Source organism: Halichoerus grypus, chromosome 12 (genome assembly GCF_964656455.1).
Source record: "Halichoerus grypus chromosome 12, mHalGry1.hap1.1, whole genome shotgun sequence".
NCBI lineage: Eukaryota > Metazoa > Chordata > Mammalia > Carnivora > Phocidae > Halichoerus > Halichoerus grypus.
In genome coordinates, this window is record NC_135723.1 from 85,897,788 (window position 1) to 85,911,578 (window position 13,791).

At 44.8% G+C, this 13,791-nt stretch overlaps 1 long non-coding RNA gene across 1 annotated transcript in view; it reads left to right on the forward strand.

Moving 5' to 3' along the window:
* The window catches only part of LOC118526695 (uncharacterized), a 125,272-nt gene that overhangs the window by 11,057 nt on the left and 100,424 nt on the right, over positions 1-13,791 (forward strand). Inside the window, exon 2 of the long non-coding RNA XR_013442880.1 lies at positions 2,257-2,318. This is a non-coding gene — a long non-coding RNA (uncharacterized LOC118526695). The remainder of the gene's footprint in view (positions 1-2,256; positions 2,319-13,791) is intronic.

Sequence of the window (13,791 nt, forward strand, 5' to 3'; positions counted from 1 at the left end):
TGTTGGAGAAGATAACTAGTCGTATTCGTCTCCTGATGAAGAGGCATCACATCTAGATGGAGAGACAACTGCCCCTTACCTTGATGTAGAAATTACTGTGAAAAATTGGATATATTAGACTTCGAGCTTGGTGCTGCGCTGGGGCTGGGGTGGTGCTGTGCTGGGATGGGTTGTCTCCCTTGGGAAAGGGTTGAATGTATTTTGCATCCAGAGAATAATCAAATACTGGGTATTTGGATGGGGATAGACTGTGAAAGTTGTTAGGGCTATTCACCAATATTTTTGATTCTCCCCTTCTGAGCTCTTATGCTTGGTGGGCCCCTCCAGTCTGACATTGGTCAGGAATGAATCCCACAGTTCACAAGACATGCATAAAGAAATACTTTATAGAAAAAATGGAACACTCACAAGACCAGGCTCAGCAAGATAGAGATGCATGTGGCCTCTCTTTTCCCATCACTTCTGGGAGAAGCATGCCAGGCCAGGCCACCTCCTGGCAATGGCATGGGTTTCATTCCAGTGAAGTTCCCCTTCATACCTTTTAGTATGGGAGTCTCCCTTTTCCTAGGGGAGTCTGAGAATGTGGCCTTCTTAGAGGAGAAGATGTAGGATTTCTGATGTTGGGCAGTCTGGATGTGGGATGCTGGCTTTACTAGGTTTCTCTAAGGACCTTAAGCCTGTGAGAAGTTCTTTCTTTTCTACTGAGGGAGGAAGGTTCCAGTCCAGGAAACAGAACTCAGGTGCTATCTTTCCATTTGGGAGAAGGGGTCATCTCTCCACTACCAACCCATGTGAGAGCCTAGGATTGTACTTGCCTGTCCTCTTAAAGGTTGAAGGACCCCTTAAAGAAGGGTCCACATGACCTGCTTTGGCCAATGACAGAGTGTTTAAAGCCTCTATGAGCCTGTGTGCCACTTGACCTTTCCTTCTCCTTTTTTTTTTTTTTTTTAAAGATTTTATTTATTTATTTGACAGAGAGACACAGCAAGAGAGGGAACACAAGTGGGGGGAGTGGGAGAGGGAGAAGCAGGCTTCCCGCCGAGCAGGGAGCCCGATGTGGGGCTCGATCCCAGGACCCTGGGATCATGACCTGAGCCAAAGGCAGGCGCTTAACGACTGAGCCACCCAGGTGCCCTGACCTTTCCTTCTCCTTGCTATGCTGACCGTTGAAGCTCTGGGTAAGGAGGCTCCGTCAGTTTGTGCTCCTGAGTGAGGACAGCATGGAGCAGACATCCCAGCTGAGCTGTGAGAGGCAAGTAGCATGAGATAGAAATAAACCTTTGTTGTCTTGAGCCATTGACACTTGTGAGTTGTTTTTAGCTGCAGCAAATTGTTTTAGTCTATCCTGACTGCCACAACTGGGTCTTCTGGGTGATGGGGTGCACACAGCCTTGTGGAGTGATTGTTGCAGTCGGTACTATTCCTTACTGACTTCCTTACCGAGAGAGAATGCAGGGCTTTGCCTTGGGTGTTCCCTTACACTCCCTGCAGTGGTCATTGTTGGCTTCCAGCTGGTCTTCGAGCAGCTGCTTGTTATCCAGGACTCAGAAGTTAGACAAATCTGTCGAGGAAGAAGCAGGAGAATCTAGGTGGATAGGAGGAAGACTGAGAGACAGGCATAGTTTGAAGGCACATGGAGAGGTCAGCCACGACTGGGAGAAATGCGTGAGTGTCCCAGGTCTAGTAATAGAGGGCCAACCCACATCAGCTGAGGCAGCGCTGCCTGGAATCCATGCTTGGAACCCAGAGAACTAAAGAAGGATCAGGTGCCAAGACCATGGGCCTGGGCAACTAGGATTCAGAATTCTGGCAAGGGTTTTGGTAAAAGGCAGGGTATTCCCAGCGGGCATGCGGCACATGCTGTGTCAGCCACCTTCTGGGTCGGTAGCTTCTTACATGGCTGATGTTGATCTTGGCACCCAGGTAGAGCTGTTTGTGGAAAGATAGACATCTGAGTGGACGAGCATTTGAGGAGAAGAGTCTGCGCTGCTTAGGCAAACAGTCTAAGATTGGGCTCAGTCTAGCTGCTGTTCCTTCTTTGACCTCTCCGGTCCAGCCCTCACTGGCGCTTGGGCATTTCCCCTCCGCACATAACTTTTCTTGGCAGTCCTCATTTTTATTCTTTAAATCTTCATTGGTACCTGGCCCATTAGGGAGAAGGAAGGCGAAGGGAAGTCACATTTATCAGGTATCAAGTACTATGTGTAGGCATTGAACCACGTGCCTTACATGCACCATCCCATTTAATCTTCACAGAACCCCTTTGGGCTGCTGCTGTTATTCCTGTTTGATCGATGAGGAACCTGGGGCTTGGAGAGGTGAGTAATTTACCTGAGGTCACTTGAGCAGAAAGTCTGTCTGACTGTAGAGCCCCTGCTCCTAACCCCGGCACTGCATCTGTGCTTATTAGCAGAACGACAGTCCTTCAGTCCCATGTCATTACCCTTGAAGTCCCCTCTGGAATCCCTAGATCATTTGCACAGGACAGGACCTGCCTCTTGTCGAGTTCACATTTTACCTGCTTTCTCAGATGGCAAGGCTCACCCTCACTGGCACCAGAGTCCCCTGGAATAAGCCTCATCTCCCCCCAAAACTGCATGGCATGTTTAAACGTATGATTTAGCAAGCCCACATAAGTGTCACCAAAGGAGGAGGAGCTGCTCCCTCACTTGGGAGCCAGCGGGTTCTGTCATGCAGGTGGAAGTGTTTTTGGGGGCCCTGGGGTAGTGAGTGATAGTCAAGACCGGAGGGGGGGTGGTGCAGAGCAGGATAACAGCTGCTCCTGGTGGCTCCGAGTCACATTTGGAGCCTAAATTAGCCTGTTCTTTTCCAGATCCTCTATGGGCTTGTTGCAGGCTGCCTGCCTGCCTGGCTCATCTCCTTGCAGGCATTGTTTTGTCCCTTCCCCCCATTCCAGTCCTTCCTCTTAGGTTCTTTGACTAGAGTTAGCTTACTGAGAGGCTAGACAGGGCCACCTAAATGTGGGCTGAGGGATGGAGGGGTGCTCAAATCTCTCCCCTATATCTTCCTGTCCTTAGGAAGTTTTACCGTTAGAGATTAATTCCTTAACTAGAATGAAACTTGAGAGGTAGTCTTACCAGCAAAATGTATCAGATTTTCCCCTGAAGACAGTATATTTGCAAAACATACACAAATAGAATTCTCATACAATTCTACTACTATGTAGGGTAATTATGTCAAACACTTTTCTTGCCTCCTGCCTGTCTCACTCCCCCAGCCCCTGTGCCCTGTGCCCTTAGAAGGCTTCCCTGATAGAGGGAAGGAGCATCAGGGCTCTGAGTTGAGAGGTCAAGGAGGAGCTCCACCAGAGGGAGCCAGCAGAAAGGGCCCTTTGGGCCCTTCTCACAAGCCTGCTCTCAGCTGGCTGTGCTGTGGCCTTGGAGCTGGAAAACTCCTCTGAGCCTCCCCTCTTTCGCGAACTTGGTGCAGCGCCTGCAGAGAGCTGCTTTTTTTCTGGGCCTCTGTTTCCTTTCATGGAAAACAAAGGTTGAAGGAGATAATCCTCAGTACTCCTGCCTGTTACGATTATGCAGTAAGTCTATAATTTTTCTCTGCAGAGTCGTACTGAGAACAGTTTTCTGCGTCTTGGTGTTTGCTGGCTCAGCACTGTGGCTCTCTGTTGAAAACTAATCTGTGCCCCACAGTTGATCTTAAAAACAAGGCAAAACAACAACCAGCTGCTTTTCTTATTAACTGTGCAAACAACAGAGGTAGTCTGGGAAGGGGCTGCTGTCCAGTCGTATGATGGAACTGGGCTCTGCTCCAAGGTGCAGGGTTGACGGATGCTCTCCTGGGGGGAGCCTTTGATGCACCTAGTCTCTACTTGCAGCGGTTTGGCTTTCCACATTTTTGACATTGTCTCAGCCCTCCGGAGGTCCTATCTGACTGGGGTCCCTACCAGTTTTTAGGCAGAAGGCAGTGTCTGGGCACTTCCCATCACTCAGGCCTGAGTTTTCTTTGGAACCTTTTCCAAAGTAGCTCATTCTTTCAGGGCGTGTGCTGCTTTTATACTTTTAATACTTCTTCTATGTCTCATTATTTTAAATATTCTGATTTTCTTGTCTATCAATTTTCCCTTTATTTGAAATTTTTGGTTTCTAGTACTCTTGTTTGTTTTGCTTGCTGGCTGTTGCTCATGATGGGCATGTCCTTACAATTTGGAATTGTAATTTTGGATCATGAGCTCTCACTTTCAGGGAGCTTCATTTGTGGGTTCAGTGCATGTTCCTTCAGAGTAGTTTTGCAATTGCTTCTTCTGGGATTCCTGGCCATGGAAGCAATTTCATGTTAATGTCTCTATCTGGGGATTCCCGGATCCACAACATAATTTCAAATCCCAAACCCTTGCAAGTCATAGCCCCGGTGCCTAGAATTCTCAGGGGAGACTTCTCTAATGGACTAGGAAGGAAGAGATACGTGTCCTTGCAGTCTCCTTCGTGACCCATGTATGAGGGCATGAATTTTTCCGATCCATCCCTTTACTGAGTTTCCATCTCTTTGAGAGTTCTGGCTTTATGAGGAAAACTTAGTTCCCACTTCCCACCTTGTCCCACGCCAAGCCTCGTTTCCTGTTCTTGGATATGGGAAGCTCCTGAGATGAGATGAACAGTTTGGATTTAACTGGGGCAGATTAACAGCCTCAGATTAGCTGGGGCAGCACTGGTGTCAGCTCATGCCCGCCCTGCCAACAGATTCCAGCTCCCCCTTGGTTTCTGTCCCTGGGGGATTCCCCCTTTTTCTTAGGAGTTCAGCTAAATCAAAAATATTTTTCTGTTACATTTCCCCCAGAATTTCTAGGAATTTTCAGGTTATTTTGGTCCCCATCTTGCTGGAATCTGAATCTCCCAGGCACTCCTTTCTGCTGAATGGGAGTAAGTAAGAAGGGAGGAGAGGGCCAGAATTGGTTGTGTTAACTTGTAGATAGCCTCTTTGGAACAGGGGGATATCATCTACCTCAGTCGTCTTTACCTCTTTTACTCACAAGAATTTTGAAAAATGATGTGTTTTGTGGCTCATTTTTTTTTTTTTTTAATTTAATTTTTTTTATTGTTATGTTAATCCCCATACATTACATCATTAGTTTTAGATATAGTGTTCCATGATTCATTGTTTGTGCATAACACTCAGTGCTCCATGCAGAACGTGCCCTCCTCAATACCCATCACCAGGCTAACCCATCCTCCCAACCCCTTCCCCTCTAGAACCCTCAGTTTGTTTTTCAGAGTCCATCGTCTCTCATGGTTCTTCTCCCCCTCCGATTTCCCCCCCTTCATTCTTCCCCTCCTGCTACATTCTTCTTCTTCTTTTTTTCTTTCTTAACATATATTGCATTATTTGTTTCAGAGGTACAGATCTGAGATTCAACAGTCTTGCACAATTCACAGCGCTTACCAGAACACATACCCTCCCCAGTGTCCATCACCCAGTCACCCCATCCCTCCCACCCCACCCCCCACTCCAGCAACCCTCAGTTTGTTTCCTGAGATTAAGAATTCCTCATATCAGTGAGGTCATATGATACATGTCTTTCTCTGTGTGACTTATTTCGCTCAGCATAATACCCTCCAGTTCCATCCACGTCGTTGCAAATGGCAAGATCTTATTCCTTTTGATGGCTGCATAATATTCCATTGTATATATATTCCACATCTTCTTTATCCATTCATCTGTTGATGGACATCTTGGCTCTTTCCACAGTTTGGCTATTGTGGACATTGCTGCTATAAACATCGGGGTGCACGTTGTTTTGTGGCTCATTTTTAAGTTCACTTATGAACACTTTCAAAATATGTTGAAATAAATGCAAAGGATATAACTTTCGGCATATTTGAAATGTTTTCATTTAAAAATAAAACTTTTAAAAGCTTTTAAAAGTGGTAGTGATTTGATACCTACCATCATTCATTAAAACATACACATAAAACTTCTTTTTTAAATATTTGAAACTTTACATCAATTTCCTCTTTGAACTCATTTTTCTGCACCATTTCCTCCTAAATAAATTTATCCTGATGGAATGTTTTGCCTTTAAAATGTTTTATTGATCATCCTCTCATACTTCTCAGCAGCGCAAAGATGTTTATGAAATTAAATTTTATTTCCTGCAATCATAAGTCCCTAAGTGTTGAGCACATTTCTTCTGGGTTGAGTTACTTTTGCAATTATTTTCATTATTGTTTTAGAAGATTTTATTTATTTGCGAGAGAGTGAGAGAGATCACAGAGGGAGAGGTAGAAACAGACTTGCTGCTGAGCAGAGAGCCTGATGCGGGGCTCGATCCCAGGACCCTGGGATTATGACCTGAGCCGAAGGCAGACACTTAACGACTGAGCCACCCAGGTGCCCCTGCAATTATTATTAATATGCCATTGATCAAAATGACATGAATACATTGCAAAATTTGATAAATAAATGCTTAAAAATGGAAATAGTCAATGAGATGAAACTGACACATTAAGTCAGGTATCCAAGGACATATATCAGTATTGCTCCAATGAAACAGGATTCAGTATACATTTTGCTTTTATTTTTATAGATGTAAACCCTGAGCAACTTTGTTCATATAAATAAGAGGATGAGAAAAGGAAGTTTTGTTTCACTCATTATTCAGTTCTTTAATTTCATCTAATTTTTAAGCCAAAATCACATTGTGATCTATCATCAAAAATTATTTTTAGCAGTCTGTTAGTTAACTTGGTTAGGTTTTCCTCCAATTTTGCAGACAGCGAAAAATTGAAAAATCATATGACTTACAAAAAGTAAATGGAGTCACTAATTTTTTCACCATGTAAACCAGTGTTTCTTTTTTTTTTTTAGTAAAGATATTATTTATTCATTTGAGACAGAGAGAGAGCAGGAACAGAGGGAGAAGTAGAGGGAGAGGGAGAAGCAGACTCTCCACTGAGCCAGGAGCCTGATGCAGGACTCGATCCCAGGACTCTGGGATCATGACCTGAGCCGAAGGCAGATGCTCAACATCTGAACCATCCAGGTGCCCCTAAACCAGTGTTTCAAAATTGTTTTGTCAGGTGCCCCAGAGGTTTGCACACCTGAGAGTAAGGCAGTGAGATTCTGGGTGGGTGAGAGATGTGCCTTGCTGTTATAAAGTGGGAGAAGGGAAATCATGTTAGAAAATCCTCTGCTGTAGGTGTTTTAAGGTAGATCAATATTAGGGAGGGGAGTACATTTGGAAATTGAGTATCTGGAGTAGAAACTGATTCCCCTTGAGAGCAACAGTCCTGAGCACCCCCTTGAAAGTTTTCTGGAGGGGCGTCTGGGTGGCTCAGTTGTTAAGTGTCTGCCTTCGGCTCAGGTCATGATCCTGGGGTCCTGGGATCGAGCCCTGCATCGGGCTCCCTGCTTGGTGGGAAGCCTGCTACTCCCTCTCCTGCTCCCCCTGCTTGTGTTCCCTCTCTCACTGTGTCTCTCTCTATCAAAAAAATAAATAAAATCTTAAAAAAAAATTTTTTTTTTCTGGACCCTCAGTCATTTGATTGAGGTGGGCTTCCTGGAGGAGGAAGGCTTTGCAGCTCTGTGGGCAGGGACACATCTTGCACTGTGTCCTTGTCGTGGTGGGGGGTAGTGCTCAGCAAATTCAACATGGGCCACAGTCAGCCAGCATTTCCTGTGTGTTTGCCATGCCCTGGCACCTTAGTGGTGTTGCATGAGCCTTAGCTCAGTCAATCCACAGATAAATTCCATGCGGAGTTTATTCACTTTAACTCTATCTACCAGGTGAGACTCCATGAATTGAGGGACTAAAGAATTCGCTGTAGATTGCAAGAGTGGTTAAGTAGTAGAACTGGGGCTTGGGCCCTAAAGGGTCTGTCTAATATCAAAACCCACGATCTTAACAATTGCTAAAAGGGACAAGCAGCAAAGAGAAGTCTCAGGATAGACCATGAATCCACTTCCCTCCACTTCAGTCAGGGAGAGAGGAGAAAAGAGATTGCTTCCTGGATAATTAAAAATAATAGAGTGGTACTGTTGGAAATGGCTTTTTAAAATGAGCAACATGCTGGGCGCCTGGGTGGCTCCGTCGGTTGAGCATCTGCCTTCAGCTCAGGTCATGATCCCACGGTCCTGGGATCGAGTCCCACGTGAGGCTCTCTGTTCTGTGGGGAGCCTGCTTCTTCCTTTCCCTCTGCCTGCCGCTCTTCCTGCTTGTGCTCTCTCTCTCTCATTCTCTCTGTTAAATAAATAAATTAAAAAAAAATAAAATGAACACCATGCCACGGGGTGAGTTAGCTTGTCTCAGTGCTAGTAGTTTCATCTGTAAAATGGGAATGGAGACAGTGATGATGGTGATGATGATTGATGATTGATGATGATGATGATGGTGGTGGTGGTGGTGGCAGGGACAATATCTACTGTATAAGGGAGCAATGATCTTTTAGCCAGTACCTTCCAATCCTGGACATTCCTAGCTCTCTCTTCTGTTTAGGCAAAATTTGTCTACTATCTCCTCATCTATAAAACACTCTCTTCATAACAAGCCTTCAGCTATTTGATGTTTGAATACCTCTTCCCTTTGTCGTCTCTTTTCCAGGATAAATCTCCTGAGCTCTTTGTTTAAATGGGGTTTATAATTTTAAGACTCATTATCCTTCTGGTCTCTCTCCTGGATATATTCTCATTTGTCAAAATGACTTTTAAAATAAGGTGCCCAGATTTTATCATCATATTCCAAATGTGGTTTGACCAGGGCAGAATGCTATGAAATTGCTGTTTCCCTTGATCTTTAGATGTCATCTGAACACTTAATAGTTTTTCCTGAGCATCCTCACTGTTGACTCGGTAAACTTTAAGCCACCATCCACAGATTATGATGCAGCTCTGCTACAGACCCAATCTCCTATCCCATCCTATAATTTTGCAATTGACAGTTTATGAACTTGAATATGGGACTTTACATTTATCTCTGTGAAACTTCATCTTAATGGGCATAGTCCATATTGTAGCTTTTCAAAGAGATTTTGAATCCTGATCCTGATTCTGTTCGTTAAGGAGGAGAACACAACACATGGTAGTGTATAGTGAATATGAGGGCTTAGGAGAAAGAGCAGTGGATGAATGGTTTTATGAACTTACTCAAGCCAATTAAATCATCAGTATTTTAGGTTCTTTTTAGTTGATATCAGTCACTTCCATTATTTAGAGATAAAGGATAGTGTTGTTTTTTTTTCCTACTAAACCTTGTACCGAGTGGTATGTATGAATGAAAGTAAGTCTCAAACTGAATTTTGTTAAACATGCAAATTCTTATTAGCCAACAGGCACAAAAGGGTCATAAAGGCCACTCTTGAAAGTTCCATGATGTCCCAGCTCCCTGTCCCTTGGGCATTCTTCTAAGCACTTCACATACTGGGGTAGCTGAGGCAATGCTTGAGCAGAGGATTCTGTGAACTTGCCATTTAGGGTCAGGTGACCATCCTCTGTAAGCACTGGGTGAGTCCTGAGGTCCAGGGTGCTCCTCTGCAAGCTATGGGCTGCTGGGCTCAGTGGGTTCAGAGCCCTTGTTCACACATGGCTGAGAATGCCTGTGATGTATGTTGCCGGTCTGTGCATCTTCACCAGCATTTATTTCAGTGATGAAAATATTTTCTAACATCCATTAGACCAATTTACAAAAAGTGGTAATGTGGAAGTTGGTTGGAATGCTTATAAGAAACCTTTTGAGGGCGCCTGGGTGGCTCAGTCGGTTAAGCGACTGCCTTCAGCTCAGGTCATGATCCCAGGGGCCTGGGATCGAGTCCCACATCAGGCTCCCTGCTCTGCGGGGAGCCTGCTTCTCCCTCTCCCGCTCCCCCTGCTTGTGTTCCCTCTCTCGCTGTGTCTCTCTCTGTCAAATAAATAAATAAAATCTTTAAAAAAAAAAAAAAAGAAACCTTTTGAGTGTGGGGTTTTCATGAGACTATTCCAAATGCTAACTGTACCCTGGAGTGTGTATTCCCCATTAAAGAACTCCAAATGTTAAATAACCTCCCCTAGGCCTTCCATGGATAATTGTGACATATGTTCTTGTGGTGGTGAATTTTATATGTCAACTTGACTGGGCCATGGGGTGTCCAGGTATTTGGTTAAACATTTTTTCTGGATGTGTCTGTGAGGGTATTTCTGGATAAGATGAACATTTATGTATGTATGTATGTATGCATGTATGATTTAAATTTAGGTAGTGAACATACAATGCAATATTGGTTTTTGGAAGATTAACATTAATTTTTTTTTTTTTAAATAAGTAGGCTCTGTGCCATGGGCTTGAACTCACAACCCTGAAATCAAGAGTTGCATGCTCTACCGATTGAGCCAGCCAGGGACCCCAAGTTTTTTTTTTTTTAGATTTTATTTATTCATTTGAGAGAGAGAGAGGCAGAGAGCACAAGCCGGGGGAGAGGGAGAGGGGAGGGAGAAGCAGACTCCCCGCCAATCCTAGGACCTGGAGATCATGACCTGAGCCGAAGGCAGATGCCCAACCATCTGAGCCACCCAGGCATCTCCAGGTACTCCAAGATTAACACTTGAATTGGTAGAGTGAGTAGAGCAGATTGCCCTCCCCAAGGTGAGTGGACTTCATCCAATCTGTTGAAGATCTGAATAGAACAGAAGAGGCTGAGTAAGAGAACTTCTGCCTGACTGCTGAGCTGGGCCATTGGTCTTTTCCTGTCTCAGGATGGAACTGAGAAATTGTCTCTTGTTGGGTCTTGAGCCTGCTGGCTTTTATTTTTTTTTTTTTTTATTTTTTTTTTTTTTTAAAGATTTTATTATTTATTTATTTGAGAGACAGAATGAGATAGAGAGAGCATCAGAGGGTCAGAGGGAGAAGCAGACTCCCTGCCGAGCAGGGAACCCGATGTGGGACTCGATCCCGGGACTCCAGGATCATGACCTGAGCCGAAGGCAGTCGCTTAACCAACTGAGCCACCCAGGCGCCCGAGCCTGCTGGCTTTTAGACTGAAACTTGTACCGTTGGCTCTCTTGAGTCTCCAGTTTTCCAACTGCAGATCTTGGGACTTGTACTTCATAATCATGTGGGCCAATTGCTTGCAAAAAATCTCTTGATCTATATCTATATTTTAATCTATATGTATATCTATATATCTGTGTATGTATTTGTCTCCTATTGGTTCTGTTTCTCTGGAGAACCCTGACTAATACAGCTATGTATATATTACCATCTATGCATAAGTATTGTGAAGTAAGTTATAATAATGTAGCGGATTAAAAGTTGGGCACCTTGGTTTTCTTCCCAAACTCTTCCTGTCAACTGGCTCTGCATGGCACAAGGTGGTCCTTTAAGGGTCACCAGAGTGACACAGGGAGTTTCCATCTGGCTGTTCACCTGTTAGCAGCAGGACTCAGTACCCATTCCACAATGTCGCATGGTCTAGGTTAAGAATTAGACTTTTCTTTGGGGGTGGGGTTGGATAAAAAGAACTTGTAAGGCAGAGTCAGCAGAAGGAAAAGGTATAGACCTCCCCCCTCCCCTTGTCCCTCCAAAGGGGCATACCAGGACCAGGTGTATGCTGGATGCGCAGTGTGGCTTTGCATTCCAGTGGAAGGACCTTACTACTTGGGGTCTGCCTCTTTGTGGGGGCAAGTGTGAGAGCAACCTGATAGTAGGCAAGGGAAACCTCAATGCCTGGCACAGGACTGTCTGGGTTTTAGTACCAACTGTTACTGAGTTTTCTGGAAACACCTGTTCTGTTCTGTTCAGCACCTGCAGACCTGGGGCCCACTGGAAGTTGCAGCTCCTCTGCAGAGGTGTAGGTGCAGGGAGGGGAGGAAACCTACTGGTCCCGTGAAAAGCTGGGCTTGGGTGCTGCACTTTGTACTGGGAGAGTTGGGGGCCTCTTCCCAGCTGGCTCAGTGCCCAGGAAACCCAGAGTGAGGTCTTGGGGTCATTTTATACAGTCCTGGCCCTTGCATCACATTTTGTGACTGAAGGCTGTGCCCCTTCCTGGGCCTCCATCTTCTCCTTTTTTAGAGTGAAGAAATTGGTTTTTGGTACCTCTCAGGCTCTGCATTCTAAATAGGGCTAGAAGCCTTTTTTCTCCGCATCAAACAAAAACAGCCACATAGACACTTGATACAGAAACGGTACGTGTCAAATATATAAAACTCCAAGATTCAAAATATTGAGAAATTTTCCTTCAAGTTTTCTTGCACAAATGAGTAAAATCATGTACATTTCAATATTTTGCTAATAACGATGCTCAGTGACTTGAATGTGTAAAGAGATTTTAAGAAATGCTCAGAAACAACTGATAAAGGCTTTGCATCGCTGAGTGACTCTGAGCATTTGTAGGATGGTGACGTTTCTTTTGTTTTCCTGAACTGATTAACAAAGGCATACGGAAATTTTGTGTTCATAGAGTTCTGTTTTTTTTTCTCCCTGAAACCACTGCAGTTGTTTTAACTCTCTGTGTGACGAATTTTGGAGATACAGAGCCCTTTTTAAAAGTGCACATCTTCTTGACCTCAAAACATTTGTACATCCAGTGTTCACATTTCGTGGCCAAGTGGAGCGCAGGACTGTGGTAACATTTTGCCCACTGGTTTTGGCAGTGCTGGGGGGAGAATCCGGAGACAGGGCCGCAAGAGAGATGTCGATGCACACTGCTGAGGTTTGGCCTTCCCGCATGGACTTGGTCACCACGCAGTTGAATAATTATGATGGCATCATTTTCCTGCATTCGGCAAAAATTGCACACAGAGCAATCTCACAGTGCACATTGGTCTCGACCATTTTTCTTTATAAAAGCTATTGCATTTGTCTCCTTTTACAAATGATTCTGTGACTCATTTCAGAGATAGATAACTTACTTCTAAGGGACACATGCTCCCCTTTTCAAAGTCCTTGGGAAATTTCTCTTCAAATTTTCCTTTCCCGCACCTAACAAAGTGTCCTGCATATAACAGACAGTCAATACATATCTGTTGTGGCTGATGATGATGGGGAGTGAAATTGAGGAAGCCTTTCATGTGTTTATCACGGCGATGCTGTGCAGTAGATGGGTGTGAGGGGTTGCAGAAGCATCCGGTGATTACTGCTACAGCCCCGTCTCCCTGCACCGACTTGGTGAGCCTTTGATTGAATGGTGATAAAGATATCATTTTACTGCATTAGGAGGGAAAGGTATATGGAGATTTGACATGCGTGGTGTTTCATAACTTTCGATAAAATAGCAACATTTGTCTTCTTTCATCTAAGGCTGAATCATTTCTGAAATAGAGACCTCAGTTTAAGGTACGGAACATTTCAAGTTAAACATCCTTGAGAAAGCTTGCTTCATGTTTTTCTGCCCAAATGGGGAGTAAGACTGCAGAAACCTGTTACCTTTTGATAATGGCAGTTCTGAGTCACAGCATGGTGAGTGCAGTTGCAGGCGGCTGCCCGGCGTTGCTGGCTTGTTTTGCTTCTGTTTCATGTAAGTGCTCTACGGAACTCAGTCAGTGGAACCTGCTGAGGGTGAGTGGTAAATGGGGAGCCAGAGGGTGGTTTTGAGGAGTGAGGATAAAGGAAAATCCCGCACAATGACATCTTTTGGATGCCCATCAAGTGCCAGGCTCTATACGGGGCAGTGAGGATCCAAGGGTGAATATGGTCTCTGTCCCCAAGGAGCTCCTGGTTAAGTGAGAGAAATGGCTAGAAAGCAAATGCTTACCGCACAGAGAGCTCCATGCTGAGACTTCAGACTGAGGGAGCGCAGTACAGGGGACGCAGGGAAAGTACAGGCGATGGGACCTCATCCAGCTCCGGGGAGTCAG